Consider the following 11,835-nt stretch of genomic DNA (forward strand, 5'->3'; position numbering starts at 1 on the left):
CATTAAAATATCCTAAGAGTCTATGCTTTTAATAAAACAGTTAAGAATTTCAAACAAATATCCTAACATGTAATAATGCTTACATCATGTATAGATAACTTTTTGAAATCTGATTTTACTGAAAGTACATAGCGATTATTAAGACATCCATGTATTTAATATGTTATAAAAGGTTAAATATTGATTAAAACGTTTTTTGAACTAAGCGGCATTCTTATATGTAGTTCCGAAGATATTTCAAGTTAAAGATACCAATATCAAAATTGAATAAGTTTTTGTATTTCAAAATTTTAAGTATAAATGTACAACTATTTTAATTATTTTCCAAAAAGTATTAGAATTTTGAAACACATAATCGCAAAACTGATTACCTCTGAAATAATTAAAATCATGTAAAAGAAAATATATGATATAATATTTTAGATATGTAGAATCCGACTGAAACAATCTCTTTTATTGTAATTTCGGCTGAAACCGAAAACCGAAATTTTCATGGGAGTTTTAGAATACCTACGTATATGCGCGCACATATACAATAATCCTATTTTGAAATTCATTTTCTAGATGACATGCTTACCGTACAAGATGTAATCTCAACAAAAAGTTATGTTTATAAACTTACGAATAAGAATAAAGAAAAATTAATTTATTTTAAATATATTAAATTATATGTTATGATATAAATTGTTGTAGCGTCTTCAATATTGCGCATGCTGCAGCATGTGCTTACCGATGATGTGTTTTGGTATGGTGTCAAGTCACATTTAAAGGCGTAGTAAGTAATAATAGAAATATTAATCGACTCTACTGGCCATTATAATCGCCAAGACAATACGACCACAATTTGGTTCGATTATCGTCAAGACGCTCTTTTAACCAATATAAGCTACTCTAATCTTTGATACTTATATATAAGCATCTCATTTAAATAATTAAATTTATTGCGAAAAATATTACCTCAGCCAGGGTTCGAACCTGGAACCTCCCTCATTCCGTGATGGGTGACGACACCAGATTCGAACCCTGGCTGAGGTAATATCTTTCGCAATAAATTTAATTATTTAAATGAGATGCTTATATATAAGTATCAAAGATTAGAGCAGCTTATATTGGTTAAAAGAGCGTCTTGACGATAATCAAACCAAATTGTGGTCGTATTGTCTTGGCGATTATAATGGCCAGTAGAGTTGATTAATATTTCTATTGTTGATAATAATAATCACTTTGTACTTTGCAAATTATTAAAATTACTTTTTATACAATATATTGTTTTAAAATAATTTTTAAGCGAGATGAAACTGATAGATTCTATACATAAGATAATTATTTTAAAAATCTTTTATTTTATAATAAAAAAGATATCGGATCTCACGTCACTTTACTACTTTAACTGGTATAAAATCCAGTTATCAATCACTACATATGAATAAGCTATAACAGATTAGGCTAAAGTCAATGCATAAAAAAAGGTAATAATAATTAATAACTGGAAGCATGTCTTTTATATAAAAAAGCGAGATCAATAACTTATATAAAATGTTACGTGATATGTATACATATATGTATCGCTCCTTTGCACTAACTTATATAAAGTTTAATCTTGGATAAATATTTAATAGGATATAATAGGAAAGAGGTAGATGAGAAAAGGAATAATACAATATTACACTTTTATAATACAATATTTGTAATAAATATTTTTCAATATTATGATTAATGAAACAATATAAATATTTTATTCTTTCTATTTGTTGATCCCGAGATATGAATATCATGAGTAAACTTAAATAAGAGCATTAAATTAAAAAGATTTTAATTTTTAAATCTTTATTTGTATTCTACTTTACTTTCTTTATTTTTTATATTTGTTAAAAAAATTATGTTATGTACATATATATATAATTAAAAATTATATTATTTGATTCTAAATATTAACCAAATAACATTATTAATTAATATAATTATTAATAAATAATATTTGGTCCTCATGGTATTCTCAATTTTCCGAAAAATTCTGTCTTTATACACAGTGTATGCATACGAGTACATTCTCGTATACATCCTAAATTAATCAATAAATATAATAATAAAAAGACATCCAAGATTAAACTTATCCTAATCTGTTTTAACTGATTCATTTTAAGGCAACAGATGTATGGAATGCTATAAACTTATGTTATCATCAAATTGCATACGTTTATCTAGATATGTGGTATACATTTAAGGTATACCACATATACATTTATGTGGAATACATTTTTCGTGGTATATATTTCATAGGTTGCCACACATCCCCGTTACCTCAAAAAATATGTTAATTCATTACTCACCGACCCCGATGCGCAACAGCGGAATTACATCTGCCACGTAGCTACGTTGTATCTGTAATATACAAACATAAAATTCATATTAAAATGGTGTTCAAAAAACCTAATGTTTTAAAACATAATTCCTATGTGGATCAAACTTTTTATTATTCAATTAGATATTAATTTAAATAAGGAAACATTTTACGAAAAGGATCTTTACAAGGATAAATTTCTACAATATTAAATTACTTCTTTTCTTCTAATTATTATTTCTAAATCACGGGGAAATAAAACAACTCGAGAATAAACAGGAAAAATTTACTTTTACACGAAATAAAAAATAATATTTACCGCAAAGTTGTTCCGCTGGCGCCCGATGCCTCTCCCAGGCCTCCTCCTCCTCTCAGGCTGCTCGGGATGTCAGCTTCGCAGGATTCCCTCGCTGCCCCGATGTCACCTTCTACGTCGTTATTTTCTGAAATATTCAAATGAACGATTCGATTAAGTAAAGACAGAAGAGATAGAACATTTTTGGACATAAGTAACATAGTACGTAAAAATCAATTACACTCACCACTTTCTTTCCTGCTGTTCCGGCCGCAAAATCCACCTCCACCTCCGGGTCAGATAGGAGTCTCGAGCCACATTGAGACTTGTGGCAATGCAGTGTGACTTCATCCATTAAGCAAGAAAAATCAAGAAGCCATTTCGACTATATTGCATTAATTTTACGACGTTGTTGCAATATAGTCGAAATGTTTCTTGACCTTTCTCACTTAATGGGAATGTAATTACTGAAAATAATTAAAAATTATTCCCTACCTACGTTTTAACTATGTCCCTACCTACGCTTATTTCTCCACACTTCCCTACGCTAAAACTCACCGACACCGATGCGCAGCAGCGGAGCTGTATCTGCAACGTCGCTACGATGATTCTGTAACAATCAAACATATAACCCAGATTAGAGCAGGGAAGAAAAGAGACAGTCTGTATTTCGAAAAATAATTACCGAAGGTAAAACACGGAATTCTATATTTCTTTTAATTAAATAAATTTAATAAAAAAACACGTTTAATTTCTTGAAAGTATAATCTATTTACTGAACACAAGAATTCAAAATAGAATTTAAAAAATTAAACTCTTTTTTAATTTCTACTCTCTGACTATCTTTACTATTCGATTGAAAAACCGATTGGTTAAACTTTCCGCGAAAGACACAATATGTATAAACCAATTATATTTACCGCATGTTGTTCCGCCGGCGCCTGATGCCTCTTCCAGGCCTCCACCTCCTCTCAGGCTGCTCGGGATGTCACTCGTGTTCCCTCGATGCAAAGATGATGCTCCTTCCCGCGCGGATATTTTCTGTAACATAAAAATAATCGAATCGATTAAATACGTGTCACGCGCATCGAACATCTTATTCGTTATTCAGATTAATATTATATTTTAAATTACTTCTTCGAAAAAGGTTTCTACGTTAGAATCAACTTGAATCAAATTTTTCAAAATATCTTTTTTTACTAATTTAAATTCCGAAACACGGTTTAATGTAGGAACTGAATAAGCACAAAGAGGGATTCTATAATATCTTTAAAAAAAATGAAAAGTAACACTTACCAGAAGTGTTGGTACGCCGATGCCCGATGCCTATCCTAGGCCTCCTCCTCCTCTCAGGCTGCTCGGGATGTCACTCGTGTTCCCTCGATGCAAAGATGATGCTCCTTCCCGCGCGGATATTTTCTGTAACATAAAAATAATCGAATCGATTAAATACGTGTCACGCGCATCGAACATCTTATTCGTTATTCAGATTAATATTATATTTTAAATTACTTCTTCGAAAAAGGTTTCTACGTTAAAATCAACTTGAATCAAATTTTTCAAAATATCTTTTTTTACTAATTTAAATTCCGAAACACGGTTTAATGTAGGAACTGAATAAGCACAAAGAGGGATTCTATAATATCTTTAAAAAAAATAAAAAGTAACACTTACCAGAAGTGTTGGTACGCCGATGCCCGATGCCTATCCTAGGCCTCCTCCTCCTCTCAGGCTGCTCGGGATGTCAGCTTCGCAGGATTCCCTCGCTGCCCCGATGTCATCTTCTGCGTCGTTATTTTCTGAAACATTCAAATGAAGGATTCGACGAACCGCATAAGCGAAGCGTCATTGTCTCCCGGCGCGGAGAGACGCGCGACGGACCGTATGAGCGAGCGAAGCGTACGATATAGTCTCGCGGCGCGGAGAGACCCGCGACGACGCGTATAAGGGAGGGGAGCCGACGATATAGTCTCGCGGCGCGGAGAGACCCGCGACGACGCGTATAAGGGAGGGGAGCCGACGACATAGTCTCGCGGCGCGGAGAGACCCGCGACGACGCGTATAAGGGAGGGGAGCCGACGACATAGTCTCGCGGCGCGGAGAGACCCGCGACGACGCGTATAAGGGAGGGGAGCCGACGACATAGTCTCGCGGCGCGGAGAGACCCGCGACGACGCGTATAAGGGAGGGGAGCCGACGACATAGTCTCGCGGCGCGGAGAGACCCGCGACGACGCGTATAAGGGAGGGGAGCCGACGACATAGTCTCGCGGCGCGGAGAGACCCGCGACGACGCGTATAAGGGAGGGGAGCCGACGACATAGTCTCGCGGCGCGGAGAGACCCGCGACGACGCGTATAAGGGAGGGGAGCCGACGACATAGTCTCGCGGCGCGGAGAGACCCGCGACGACGCGTATAAGGGAGGGGAGCCGACGACATAGTCTCGCGGCGCGGAGAGACCCGCGACGACGCGTATAAGGGAGGGGAAGCCGACGACATAGTCTCGCGGCGCGGAGAGACCCGCGACGACGCGTATAAGGGAGGGGAGCCGACGACATAGTCTCGCGGCGCGGAGAGACCCGCGACGACGCGTATAAGGGAGGGAAGCCGACGACATAGTCTCGCGGCGCGGAGAGACCCGCGACGACGCGTATAAGGGAGGGAAGCCGACGACATAGTCTCGCGGCGCGGAGAGACCCGCGACGACGCGTATAAGGGAGGGAAGCCGACGACATAGTCTCGCGGCGCGGAGAGACCCGCGACGACGCGTATAAGGGAGGGAAGCCGACGACATAGTCTCGCGGCGCGGAGAGACCCGCGACGACGCGTATAAGGGAGGGAAGCCGACGACATAGTCTCGCGGCGCGGAGAGACCCGCGACGACGCGTATAAGGGAGGGAAGCCGACGACATAGTCTCGCGGCGCGGAGAGACCCGCGACGACGCGTATAAGGGAGGGAAGCCGACGACATAGTCTCGCGGCGCGGAGAGACCCGCGACGACGCGTATAAGGGAGGGAAGCCGACGACATAGTCTCGCGGCGCGGAGAGACCCGCGACGACGCGTATAAGGGAGGGAAGCCGACGACATAGTCTCGCGGCGCGGAGAGACCCGCGACGACGCGTATAAGGGAGGGAAGCCGACGACATAGTCTCGCGGCGCGGAGAGACCCGCGACGACGCGTATAAGGGAGGGAAGCCGACGACATAGTCTCGCGGCGCGGAGAGACCCGCGACGACGCGTATAAGGGAGGGAAGCCGACGACATAGTCTCGCGGCGCGGAGAGACCCGCGACGACGCGTATAAGGGAGGGAAGCCGACGACATAGTCTCGCGGCGCGGAGAGACCCGCGACGACGCGTATAAGGGAGGGAAGCCGACGACATAGTCTCGCGGCGCGGAGAGACCCGCGACGACGCGTATAAGGGAGGGAAGCCGACGACATAGTCTCGCGGCGCGGAGAGACCCGCGACGACGCGTATAAGGGAGGGAAGCCGACGACATAGTCTCGCGGCGCGGAGAGACCCGCGACGACGCGTATAAGGGAGGGAAGCCGACGACATAGTCTCGCGGCGCGGAGAGACCCGCGACGACGCGTATAAGGGAGGGAAGCCGACGACATAGTCTCGCGGCGCGGAGAGACCCGCGACGACGCGTATAAGGGAGGGAAGCCGACGACATAGTCTCGCGGCGCGGAGAGACCCGCGACGACGCGTATAAGGGAGGGAAGCCGACGACATAGTCTCGCGGCGCGGAGAGACCCGCGACGACGCGTATAAGGGAGGGAAGCCGACGACATAGTCTCGCGGCGCGGAGAGACCCGCGACGACGCGTATAAGGGAGGGAAGCCGACGACATAGTCTCGCGGCGCGGAGAGACCCGCGACGACGCGTATAAGGGAGGGAAGCCGACGACATAGTCTCGCGGCGCGGAGAGACCCGCGACGACGCGTATAAGGGAGGGAAGCCGACGACATAGTCTCGCGGCGCGGAGAGACCCGCGACGACGCGTATAAGGGAGGGAAGCCGACGACATAGTCTCGCGGCGCGGAGAGACCCGCGACGACGCGTATAAGGGAGGGAAGCCGACGACATAGTCTCGCGGCGCGGAGAGACCCGCGACGACGCGTATAAGGGAGGGAAGCCGACGACATAGTCTCGCGGCGCGGAGAGACCCGCGACGACGCGTATAAGGGAGGGAAGCCGACGACATAGTCTCGCGGCGCGGAGAGACCCGCGACGACGCGTATAAGGGAGGGAAGCCGACGACATAGTCTCGCGGCGCGGAGAGACCCGCGACGACGCGTATAAGGGAGGGAAGCCGACGACATAGTCTCGCGGCGCGGAGAGACCCGCGACGACGCGTATAAGGGAGGGAAGCCGACGACATAGTCTCGCGGCGCGGAGAGACCCGCGACGACGCGTATAAGGGAGGGAAGCCGACGACATAGTCTCGCGGCGCGGAGAGACCCGCGACGACGCGTATAAGGGAGGGAAGCCGACGACATAGTCTCGCGGCGCGGAGAGACCCGCGACGACGCGTATAAGGGAGGGAAGCCGACGACATAGTCTCGCGGCGCGGAGAGACCCGCGACGACGCGTATAAGGGAGGGAAGCCGACGACATAGTCTCGCGGCGCGGAGAGACCCGCGACGACGCGTATAAGGGAGGGAAGCCGACGACATAGTCTCGCGGCGCGGAGAGACCCGCGACGACGCGTATAAGGGAGGGAAGCCGACGACATAGTCTCGCGGCGCGGAGAGACCCGCGACGACGCGTATAAGGGAGGGAAGCCGACGACATAGTCTCGCGGCGCGGAGAGACCCGCGACGACGCGTATAAGGGAGGGAAGCCGACGACATAGTCTCGCGGCGCGGAGAGACCCGCGACGACGCGTATAAGGGAGGGAAGCCGACGACATAGTCTCGCGGCGCGGAGAGACCCGCGACGACGCGTATAAGGGAGGGAAGCCGACGACATAGTCTCGCGGCGCGGAGAGACCCGCGACGACGCGTATAAGGGAGGGAAGCCGACGACATAGTCTCGCGGCGCGGAGAGACCCGCGACGACGCGTATAAGGGAGGGAAGCCGACGACATAGTCTCGCGGCGCGGAGAGACCCGCGACGACGCGTATAAGGGAGGGAAGCCGACGACATAGTCTCGCGGCGCGGAGAGACCCGCGACGACGCGTATAAGGGAGGGAAGCCGACGACATAGTCTCGCGGCGCGGAGAGACCCGCGACGACGCGTATAAGGGAGGGAAGCCGACGACATAGTCTCGCGGCGCGGAGAGACCCGCGACGACGCGTATAAGGGAGGGAAGCCGACGACATAGTCTCGCGGCGCGGAGAGACCCGCGACGACGCGTATAAGGGAGGGAAGCCGACGACATAGTCTCGCGGCGCGGAGAGACCCGCGACGACGCGTATAAGGGAGGGAAGCCGACGACATAGTCTCGCGGCGCGGAGAGACCCGCGACGACGCGTATAAGGGAGGGAAGCCGACGACATAGTCTCGCGGCGCGGAGAGACCCGCGACGACGCGTATAAGGGAGGGAAGCCGACGACATAGTCTCGCGGCGCGGAGAGACCCGCGACGACGCGTATAAGGGAGGGAAGCCGACGACATAGTCTCGCGGCGCGGAGAGACCCGCGACGACGCGTATAAGGGAGGGAAGCCGACGACATAGTCTCGCGGCGCGGAGAGACCCGCGACGACGCGTATAAGGGAGGGAAGCCGACGACATAGTCTCGCGGCGCGGAGAGACCCGCGACGACGCGTATAAGGGAGGGAAGCCGACGACATAGTCTCGCGGCGCGGAGAGACCCGCGACGACGCGTATAAGGGAGGGAAGCCGACGACATAGTCTCGCGGCGCGGAGAGACCCGCGACGACGCGTATAAGGGAGGGAAGCCGACGACATAGTCTCGCGGCGCGGAGAGACCCGCGACGACGCGTATAAGGGAGGGAAGCCGACGACATAGTCTCGCGGCGCGGAGAGACCCGCGACGACGCGTATAAGGGAGGGAAGCCGACGACATAGTCTCGCGGCGCGGAGAGACCCGCGACGACGCGTATAAGGGAGGGAAGCCGACGACATAGTCTCGCGGCGCGGAGAGACCCGCGACGACGCGTATAAGGGAGGGAAGCCGACGACATAGTCTCGCGGCGCGGAGAGACCCGCGACGACGCGTATAAGGGAGGGAAGCCGACGACATAGTCTCGCGGCGCGGAGAGACCCGCGACGACGCGTATAAGGGAGGGAAGCCGACGACATAGTCTCGCGGCGCGGAGAGACCCGCGACGACGCGTATAAGGGAGGGAAGCCGACGACATAGTCTCGCGGCGCGGAGAGACCCGCGACGACGCGTATAAGGGAGGGAAGCCGACGACATAGTCTCGCGGCGCGGAGAGACCCGCGACGACGCGTATAAGGGAGGGAAGCCGACGACATAGTCTCGCGGCGCGGAGAGACCCGCGACGACGCGTATAAGGGAGGGAAGCCGACGACATAGTCTCGCGGCGCGGAGAGACCCGCGACGACGCGTATAAGGGAGGGAAGCCGACGACATAGTCTCGCGGCGCGGAGAGACCCGCGACGACGCGTATAAGGGAGGGAAGCCGACGACATAGTCTCGCGGCGCGGAGAGACCCGCGACGACGCGTATAAGGGAGGGAAGCCGACGACATAGTCTCGCGGCGCGGAGAGACCCGCGACGACGCGTATAAGGGAGGGAAGCCGACGACATAGTCTCGCGGCGCGGAGAGACCCGCGACGACGCGTATAAGGGAGGGAAGCCGACGACATAGTCTCGCGGCGCGGAGAGACCCGCGACGACGCGTATAAGGGAGGGAAGCCGACGACATAGTCTCGCGGCGCGGAGAGACCCGCGACGACGCGTATAAGGGAGGGAAGCCGACGACATAGTCTCGCGGCGCGGAGAGACCCGCGACGACGCGTATAAGGGAGGGAAGCCGACGACATAGTCTCGCGGCGCGGAGAGACCCGCGACGACGCGTATAACGGGAGGGAAGCCGACGACATAGTCTCGCGGCGCGGAGAGACCCGCGACGACGCGTATAAGGGAGGGAAGCCGACGACATAGTCTCGCGGCGCGGAGAGACCCGCGACGACGCGTATAAGGGAGGGAAGCCGACGACATAGTCTCGCGGCGCGGAGAGACCCGCGACGACGCGTATAAGGGAGGGAAGCCGACGACATAGTCTCGCGGCGCGGAGAGACCCGCGACGACGCGTATAAGGGAGGGAAGCCGACGACATAGTCTCGCGGCGCGGAGAGACCCGCGACGACGCGTATAAGGGAGGGAAGCCGACGACATAGTCTCGCGGCGCGGAGAGACCCGCGACGACGCGTATAAGGGAGGGAAGCCGACGACATAGTCTCGCGGCGCGGAGAGACCCGCGACGACGCGTATAAGGGAGGGAAGCCGACGACATAGTCTCGCGGCGCGGAGAGACCCGCGACGACGCGTATACGGGAGGGAAGCCGACGACATAGTCTCGCGGCGCGGAGAGACCCGCGACGACGCGTATAAGGGAGGGAAGCCGACGACATAGTCTCGCGGCGCGGAGAGACCCGCGACGACGCGTATAAGGGAGGGAAGCCGACGACATAGTCTCGCGGCGCGGAGAGACCCGCGACGACGCGTATAAGGGAGGGGAAGCCGACGACATAGTCTCGCGGCGCGGAGAGACCCGCGACGACGCGTATAAGGGAGGGAAGCCGACGACATAGTCTCGCGGCGCGGAGAGACCCGCGACGACGCGTATAAGGGAGGGAAGCCGACGACATAGTCTCGCGGCGCGGAGAGACCCGCGACGACGCGTATAAGGGAGGGAAGCCGACGACATAGTCTCGCGGCGCGGAGAGACCCGCGACGACGCGTATAAGGGAGGGAAGCCGACGACATAGTCTCGCGGCGCGGAGAGACCCGCGACGACGCGTATAAGGGAGGGAAGCCGACGACATAGTCTCGCGGCGCGGAGAGACCCGCGACGACGCGTATAAGGGAGGGAAGCCGACGACATAGTCTCGCGGCGCGGAGAGACCCGCGACGACGCGTATAAGGGAGGGAAGCCGACGACATAGTCTCGCGGCGCGGAGAGACCCGCGACGACGCGTATAAGGGAGGGAAGCCGACGACATAGTCTCGCGGCGCGGAGAGACCCGCGACGACGCGTATAAGGGAGGGAAGCCGACGACATAGTCTCGCGGCGCGGAGAGACCCGCGACGACGCGTATAAGGGAGGGAAGCCGACGACATAGTCTCGCGGCGCGGAGAGACCCGCGACGACGCGTATAAGGGAGGGAAGCCGACGACATAGTCTCGCGGCGCGGAGAGACCCGCGACGACGCGTATAAGGGAGGGAAGCCGACGACATAGTCTCGCGGCGCGGAGAGACCCGCGACGACGCGTATAAGGGAGGGAAGCCGACGACATAGTCTCGCGGCGCGGAGAGACCCGCGACGACGCGTATAAGGGAGGGAAGCCGACGACATAGTCTCGCGGCGCGGAGAGACCCGCGACGACGCGTATAAGGGAGGGAAGCCGACGACATAGTCTCGCGGCGCGGAGAGACCCGCGACGACGCGTATAAGGGAGGGAAGCCGACGACATAGTCTCGCGGCGCGGAGAGACCCGCGACGACGCGTATAAGGGAGGGAAGCCGACGACATAGTCTCGCGGCGCGGAGAGACCCGCGACGACGCGTATAAGGGAGGGAAGCCGACGACATAGTCTCGCGGCGCGGAGAGACCCGCGACGACGCGTATAAGGGAGGGAAGCCGACGACATAGTCTCGCGGCGCGGAGAGACCCGCGACGACGCGTATAAGGGAGGGAAGCCGACGACATAGTCTCGCGGCGCGGAGAGACCCGCGACGACGCGTATAAGGGAGGGAAGCCGACGACATAGTCTCGCGGCGCGGAGAGACCCGCGACGACGCGTATAAGGGAGGGAAGCCGACGACATAGTCTCGCGGCGCGGAGAGACCCGCGACGACGCGTATAAGGGAGGGAAGCCGACGACATAGTCTCGCGGCGCGGAGAGACCCGCGACGACGCGTATAAGGGAGGGAAGCCGACGACATAGTCTCGCGGCGCGGAGAGACCCGCGACGACGCGTATAAGGGAGGGAAGCCGACGACATAGTCTCGCGGCGCGGAGAGACCCGCGACGAC

The 11,835-nt window shown here is 52.9% G+C and overlaps 2 long non-coding RNA genes across 2 annotated transcripts; one reads left to right on the plus strand and one right to left on the minus strand.

Annotated features, from left to right (window-relative positions):
* Window positions 1–255: 255 nt before the first annotated feature.
* LOC139772793 (uncharacterized) lies at window positions 256–2,666 on the plus strand. Its single transcript, XR_011718199.1, has 2 exons — window positions 256–775; window positions 2,281–2,666. It is a non-coding gene; the product is annotated as an uncharacterized lncRNA (long non-coding RNA).
* Window positions 2,247–4,663, minus strand: LOC139772794 (uncharacterized). Its single transcript, XR_011718200.1, has 6 exons — window positions 4,311–4,663; window positions 3,933–4,055; window positions 3,557–3,677; window positions 2,884–3,246; window positions 2,661–2,784; window positions 2,247–2,382 (listed from the first exon to the last, which is right to left on the minus strand). It is a non-coding gene; the product is annotated as an uncharacterized lncRNA (long non-coding RNA).
* Between the last annotated feature and the right edge of the window lie 7,172 nt (window positions 4,664–11,835).

The sequence above is a fragment of the Temnothorax nylanderi genome, unplaced genomic scaffold, assembly GCF_030848795.1.
Source record: "Temnothorax nylanderi isolate EJ_2023f unplaced genomic scaffold, tnyl_v1.0 TNYL_tig0053_pilon, whole genome shotgun sequence".
NCBI lineage: Eukaryota > Metazoa > Arthropoda > Insecta > Hymenoptera > Formicidae > Temnothorax > Temnothorax nylanderi.